Here is a 7,972-nt window from a genome sequence, read left to right as displayed (position 1 = left end):
GCTCGGGACAATCCAAGCAGCACAGAAGTCCATCGCAGCGTCAACCAATCATCACATACTTGGGGCGGGCCGGGGGGGAGATCAAGACTACAGTGTTGGTGTTGTTGTGTTTTTTGTTTTTGAACCTGGCGTACCCCTTCCATTGCAAGAACGGAAATACAATTGTTCCGGACACAACCAGGAAGATGGTGTTGTTGTGTTGGAGAATGGGGACATGCGTGAATCACCTCTTTCCCTGGGGAATCATGTCCATGGGAGAGGCAAGCCCAGATCCAGTACTCAGGTCGACGGGGAATCTGGTAGTGAGATGGCCCCGTCGGTGCATACATAAGTGGAGGTGATGCAAGATAACGACGTAAGGCGAGTGATGAATATCTTGACGCCGGCCGTCGTCCTTGGTGAAGCGCCCCTCTAGATATACACGGTGTGGTTGAGAGATGCTGCAACCACAATGAGAACAAAACCAAAACAGCATGAATCAATCACCGATATCGATTTTGTTTGTAGACTCCATGTCTCCATCTCAATGAAACCACCACCAGACGGCGTCATTGTTCTCGGGCCTGTGTAACCTGCCATCGAGTCTTACAATCAAACACACGAGTAGCCCCGAGAGTGGAGAGCGGACGGTGGCAATTACGTACCTGCATGGAAGGGGGAGAGAGGAGCCACCACTAATTGGGCGATGTCCACTGCCACCGCTAGTGAAAGAGCGCCATTAGGTTTCGATCGCTCGCAGAGGGGAGAGGGGAAGGGGACTGGCCGTAAGAGGGGAATGATCTCGACACCGCGCGCCGCCGCCTCGGGGAGAACGCACCCAGTGTGGTGGAGAAATTTTGAGATGATGCCTCCTAGGTCGGCAGTTGACGGGCCTGTTGTTTACCACCATTTTCCTGGGCCTAATCTATTTCTCCCGACCTGTCAGCCCAATTAAGCACATAAAGCCTAGGTTGGCCAGCGGAGCAGCAACCCGTTTACGATGTGCCAAGTGGGCAGCGCCGGGTGATCCAAGGAAAAACATGTAGGCACGAGCGACGGAAAGAATGCCATATCTGGAGCGTCTATTAGACTGATTTGATGGCCGAGGGCGTCAAATCGCTGTGGAAGGGCGTGAGTAGCTCCATTTTACTGTTTTGTAATGCTTTTGAAAGACTATGTCTCGGTCATCCGTTTCTCAAACATCATGTAGTGTGAGAAATCCAATGGAGGAGATCAAGTCTTGTGGGGAAAAGTGCGCAAATCTCTGCAGAGTGTACAAACTAATCATGGTTAGCCGTGTCCCCGGTTATGGACATCTTGAGTATCTAGTGCTTGAATTATTATGTTGATCTCATCACTTTACTTAATTAACTTGTTGGGTTATTGATTATTAATTAGGGTTGAGATGGGGTTATCATTCTCGATGTTTTCAACAAAATTTGTAGTTAAATAAAACATATTCCTTTGTTGTAGGGAAAAACTAAGCTTTCTGCAAAAATAACCATAGAGCCTCCACTAGCCATGTATGCATATAGTTATAGTTGTTTCATGCCCTTGCTCTATAGTGTTATTCTGCCAGCATATTCCATATGTCGAACTACATAGGCTACAACGTATTATGTTGCAGCGTTTTCAGACGAAGAGTAAGATGCGCTAGGTCGTTGTCATGCATTCAGCTATGCTGTTGGAGTTGATGGACTCATTTCCCTTCGAAGCTTCCGATGTTATCTTATTTAGATGGACTTAAGCCATATTATTGTAATAAGCTCTCTTTTGAGACATTTGATGTAATAAGTGTGTGATTGAACTCTGTTATAAATCCTCGAGTACTGTGTGTGTCAGCATTGCCGATCCAGGGATGACACTTATGCACAGAGATTGACCATCTGAGGTCGGATCGCTACAAAAACCATTTTTTTCTTTCTCTAAGGATTAATGTTAGAAAGACACAATAATTGTTGTAGACCTTTCTAAAACCACATCAAAACCCTCTTTTAAAGTGACAAGATATCGAACCATCAGTTCTCTTCGTGGGTGGTATCAAATCCCATCACATCCCCACAACGACGTTAATCACATGTGGGGATCGAGGGTGTCGCTGTTGTGTGGGGATCTAGGCGCACACCCATTACTGATGGGGTGTGGCCTGAGTAGGACGTTATCTCACGCCCGCGCTGTTATCTATCATGTCAAGACTGTCATGCAGTCCAATGGGACGATTGGAGACCATTCTAGTCTAAAAGGACCGGACGGGGTGACTTTTGGCGAAGCAACGTGGGAGTTTGACTCGTGGGCAACTGGTTGTGCAGGAAGCATTTTTTCGGTGTAGGTCGGCTATCTCCTCCGACAAAATCATGGCCGAGGTAGTTTTACATCACACTGAGGAAGCCTGGCGGCTGGAGGCCGGTTACATGAAAGCACTATTGGGAAAGCTTTGTTGAACCTCTTTCAAGCCCGGTGACCGAAGGCGATGTGCAGCCCGGAGATGTCGAGGTGCAGCCAAGCCTGAAGACCAGTTCAAGGGCTACCGACGGTGTCCCGCCCCAGGGGCCTCACAAGTCACACCTCATCAATTCCCAACATGGCGCGCCAAGCTAAGGACCCCTAGATCAGTTCCGTTCTCGGCCATGTTAGGCGGCCATGACGCATTATACGAAGACTCCTAAAGACTTGGCCAAGCCAAAGATACCGGAGCCGTGAAAGACCCTACCTTCACCGAGGTAGCCAACTAGGATTTGTAACCCTAAGATCCCCGGCATGCTATATAAGCCGGGGATCGGGCTCATCGATAGACGCATTACAATCCTTTGGTATTCACCTGCACTTTGTACACCCACAATCACAATATACATGAGCATGAGTAGTATATTATCTCCACTATGAGAGCTCAAACCTGGGTAAAACCTTGTCTCATGTTACCATACATCCCAATGGCCTAACTAGGATACTCTACCAAGGGATCTGTCGGATTTAGACCCGAAAGTATGCAAAAATTCCTTTGAAGGTGAAAGCTTTCGTGTGATTTGTCTTCAAAAATGGCGTACTGACTTAAGACAATCTTGATAAGAGAAACCGAAAAGGTAAAGATAGAAAATGCAGTTTTTGTGATCACACATATTTAAATGCAGTTTTTGTGTGACGCGTGATTCTGAAAATGCAGCCTTGTGTAACTGTGTAGTAGCAAATTTTATATAGGGTGTGGTTAAGAGATTTATTGGAATTAACAGTATCCCTGCAAGATTGAAGATTTTAGTGGTTGGATTGCAGTTTCCCCAAGAATCATAGACAATTAGTTATTTTGGATTTGAGACAGTAATCTGGACTTTATGGAAATCTAGAAATTCTACTAGTTTTCATTATGTATACTCCCATGATCCTAGTGTGTTGTTTTTTCAAGTCTTTTATTGGCTCTTTTAATGGGCCGGACTGCAGATAATCGAAGGGCAACAAACACTTCGTGCCATGGCAGCACTCCTAATTGGTATGACAATGATTTCTTTGACAAAAGAAGAGGATGGGCATCAATGACGAAAAAGGGTAATTTGGTCATTTTTATCCTAGTGTCATTTTTTTTTGTTTTCTTAGTTATTTTTTTATACTGTTGCTCATTGTTCGGTGTGATGATTAATTTGTCTGTTTTAAAAAAAGCCTTACGGGATGACTTTATTTTTAGGATTTTGCCCGAATGTTGTGGTAGAGTGCATGAGATTTGGGTCATGGATATAGGAGTACTGTTTTTTTGGTTTCCTTTCATCAGTAAAAATGTGGGTACACCTCTTAATTTGGAGGGAAAAAAGTGTTGACATGATCTAATCTAAGAAAAACATTTGCATCTCAAGATTTAATTCGGTGCCTAATCTCCGTGGGCGACGCATGGCTTAGCCATTTAGAAAGAACGAAAGTCGGAAAACCCTCCATTCCCGCGCCTTCTTCCCCAAACCCTAACCCTTCCAACCCCGCCGTGCGATGCCCTCGTCCTCTGGTCGCCGCCGCCGCGGCCGTCGAGGCACCCGCCGCCGACACCGCAATTCGACAAGGACCTGGGCAGAGCTGCCGCTGGTCGCCATCTCGACCATTCTCCACAAGCTCGACCACATCGAGATCCTGATGGGGGCCGGCCAGGTGTGCCGCTCCTGGCGCCGCGCCGCGCGCGACGAACCCGAGCTGTGGCGTCGCATCGACATGCGCTTCCACGCCGATCTCTTCTACCAGCTCAACCTCCACGGGATGGCGCAGGCCGCCGTCCGCCGCAGCAAGGGGCAGTGCGAGGCCTTCTGGGGCGAGTACGCCGGCGACGACGACTTCCTCCTCTACCTCGGCGACCAGTGAGATTTCGATCCCCCACGATCCTCAATTTTAGGTTTACTTCTCGTTTACATGTGCTGAATTTTGTGTTCCCTTTGGTGCCCGCGTAACAATTTCGTAGAAATTCAAAATTGGTGCTTCTAAATTTTGTTTCTGGGATAGGGCTGTATAAAGTACTAGCAAACAACATAGTCTTAGGCCTCCAGGTTTACAGGAATTTTGGAAGAATATTAAAGGATAGGAATCGAAAGGGTTTAGGCTTAGTAGAACTAAAACCGAGTACATGATGTGCGGTTTCAGTACTACTAGGTGTGAGGAGGAGGTTAGCCTTGATGGCCAGGTGGTACCTCAGAAGGACACCTTTCGGTATTTGGGGTCAATGCTGCAGGAGGATGGGGGTATTGATGAAGATGTGAACCATCGAATCAAAGCCGGATGGATGAAGTGGCGCCAAGCTTCTGGCATTCTCTGTGACAAGAGAGTGCCACAAAAGCTAAAAGGCAAGTTCTACAGGACGGCGGTTCGACCCGCAATGTTGTATGGCGCTGAGTGTTGGCCGACTAAAAGGCGACATGTTCAACAGTTAGGTGTGGCGGAGATGCGTATGTTGAGATGGATGTGTGGCCACACGAGGAAGGATCGAGTCCGGAATGATGATATACGAGATAGAGTTGGGGTAGCACCAATTGAAGAGAAGCTTGTCCAACATTGTCTGAGATGGTTTGGGCATATTCAGCGCAGGCCTCCAGAAACTCCGGTGCATAGTGGACGGCTAAAGCGTGCGGAGAATGTCAAGAGAGGGCGGGGTAGACCGAATTTGACATGGGAGGAGTCCGTTAAGAGAGACCTGAAGGATTGGAGTATCACCAAAGAGCTAGCTATGGACAGGGGTGCGTGGAAGCTTGCTATCCATGTGCCAGAGCCATGAGTTAGTTGCGAGATCTTATGGGTTTCACCTCTAGCCTACTCCAACTTGTTTGGGACTAAAGGCTTTGTTGTTGTTGTATTAAAGGATAGGAATTTTGTAGGAAAAAGTTTGTTTGGAGACCTTTAGTTTGTAGGAATGGATCCTATTTGTATGTAGGGTAGGAACCAGACCTTCATATTTCAAAGGAAAAAAAATTAGCCTTGACTCAATGGAAAAATTTCTATCCTGCGCATCAAATGATATCTCTTTCCTGTTTTTCCTATTCCTATGATATTTCTATCCTATGAACCAAAGAAGGCCTTATTTGTAGCACATCTGAGTAAGGGTAACTTCATTAGTATTTACATGGTGAACATACAGGTGCACACACACAGGACGCTCTCATCGGATCCTCCTAAAAATGGTGCATAATTATAGTTCTGATTTGATGCCTTGGCATCTTATCATTTAATTGTACTGTACATTTGTTGTGACTTGTACAAATTTTTGGATGAGTGGTGATTCCTCCTAATTTAAGAATTTCATCTAACCTACTGATACAAACAAAAAGCATAAGGGTGATTATTGCAGCTATTACATTGGTTAATTTGTTCTGTTCTTTTGTCTGCAACTGTTTACAATTTGTCATTCTTTACTGACAAGGGAAAATATGGTAGCTAATGGCAACTATGGAGCACTAAGAACTTCCATGCGATTCTATTATGGAATGTCACTTAGCGAATAGTCGGTTGTGAACTCATGGGTATGTCACTGAATATATTAAGTCACTGGATGTCCTTCATATTGCCTAAGGTCTTACTCTCCTTAATTTCCCTTGAACCATGATTTAGGCACATGCTTGGGTGATTGATGATCGTACTTATCTGTAAGTAGTAATAAGCTGTGCCTTGCAAATATGCACATGAATATATTCCTTTTGCTGCCACCCTTCGTCCAGAAAGAATGGACCGTGCTTTCCCAACAAAAACTTGTCAGTCAGCAGCCAAGTCCCTGACATATTAGTTACCCAAGACATAGATGAGTGTGCCGTTGTTCTCGTTTCGAACAAACACCATGTGAAATAACTTTCTAGGATTATGGAGCATTAACAGGCAAAATAATGCTACTGAAGATAGTTTGAATTGTTTCAGTTGAACTCATATGCAATGACTGTAGGATGTATTATGATGTTGCAACATGCAATTATAGGTTGCCCAGCTGGTTATCGTCCCTGAAATGTTTCTCATGTCAAATCTAACAATTATAGTTATTAAGTGAAATCTCGCAATACCGCTCTAAATTCTGGACAGGTGATGCTATGCAGTCATCGTCTAAACTGCCCCAATGATTTACCTACATCAGTCTATAGAAACAATAATGGATTCTGGTTGTTTTATGTTGTGTCCTAATGCTGTTTTCTTCTTCTTTTGCCTGGCCTATTATTGGTTACTGAAACCCAAATTCTATATTTGCAGGGCACCATCTCTCAAAAGTCTTCGACTCATTTCTTGCTATGATGTTTCTAACGAAGGTTTCACAGTTGCGATAGAGAAGTTCCCTTTGCTTGAGGAGCTTGAGCTTTCATTGTGTTCAAATGTGGGTGAGGGTGGTGTGTTTGGGGTTGTTGGCAAAGCATGCCTGCAGCTGAAGCGCTTCAGACAGAGCAAGCATTCATTCTTTGATTTTGAAGCCAGTGGCTACAATAAGGACGATGAAGCCCTGGGGGTTGCAACTATGCGCAAGCTACGCTCTCTGCAGCTCTTTGGCAACAACCTCACCAACGAAGGACTGACAGCCATCCTGGACAACTGCCAGCACCTGGAGTCCCTTGACATTTGTCATTGCTTCAATGTCAACATGGACGACACCCTGCGAGCAAAGTGTGGCAGGATAAATACGGTGATGCTTCCACATGACTAAACTGCTGGCTACGACTTTCAGGTTCAGGAACCTACATGGTCACGTTACCGCAGTGACTCCCAAGGTGAAGATGACACTGATGCTGATGATATGGGGTATGGTTTTGACTATGATCTGGACTCTGAGGACTATGATGACTACTGTGATCCTTCCCGCTACCTTAATGGCGTCTACGAGGATGACCTTGATGAAGAAGATAGGATGGTTCTCAGGGCTATGCGTGCGCTCATGAAATGAGCTTCATCTGGATGTTGCGATGGAAGTGCTTGGATATTAATACATTTTTCCTGAACAGTAGTGTTCGCTAGTCATTCGCCGCTCCTGCTCATGTGCCCCCTTTTGCTAGAAGATCAGTACAAGTAATGTTTCGTGTTGGTCACACAATCTTGCAAACATGTGTGGTTCAGAAGTACAATGTTAGTAGCACCTTGCAGTTTAGATGGAGCCTGCTATTAACTGTACGGCTAAACACTATGTTAAGGGGTAGTCATCGAGTGAGGGCTTTTGGAGGCCGAGCTCCACGGAGCTCGTTTTCAAAATACGTTTTTCCACTGCATGAAAAAATTTGAAAATGTTTGTATACACTCTCACATATGTGTATTGCGTATGTGCAAAGATTCATAACCATATACTTTCACACGTGGCATAAAGAAGAAAGACAAAAACGTATTTCTAAAATGGGCCGCTTTTTTTTTGGGCCGGAATTTTGTCTTTTTTGTACAGCCTACAAAATACAAAAATTTCAAATGATTTTTCCACACGTGCATGTGGAAATCTAATAAGTTTCTATGGATTTTTTTTAATTTATTTGAAACTTTGAATTATGACTTTTGATTTTTTCAAAAATACCGAGCTTCCTGG

General features: G+C 44.9%; 1 pseudogene across 1 annotated transcript; it reads left to right on the top strand.

Moving 5' to 3' along the window:
* The first annotated feature begins 3,855 nt into the window (after nucleotides 1–3,855).
* On the top strand, nucleotides 3,856–7,495 carry LOC125524563 (F-box protein SKIP19-like; annotated as a pseudogene). The gene is made up of 2 exons (XR_015611302.1): nucleotides 3,856–4,304; nucleotides 6,667–7,495. The product of XR_015611302.1 is annotated as an F-box protein SKIP19-like (transcript).
* Nucleotides 7,496–7,972: the final 477 nt, after the last annotated feature.

The sequence above is a fragment of the Triticum urartu genome, chromosome 7A (assembly GCF_056163025.1).
Source record: "Triticum urartu cultivar PI428250 chromosome 7A, HENAU_Tu73, whole genome shotgun sequence".
In the NCBI taxonomy this organism is placed as follows: domain Eukaryota; kingdom Viridiplantae; phylum Streptophyta; class Magnoliopsida; order Poales; family Poaceae; genus Triticum; species Triticum urartu.
Note: the sequence above shows the minus strand (reverse complement) of the source record. Positions and strands in the feature narration are given on the sequence as shown.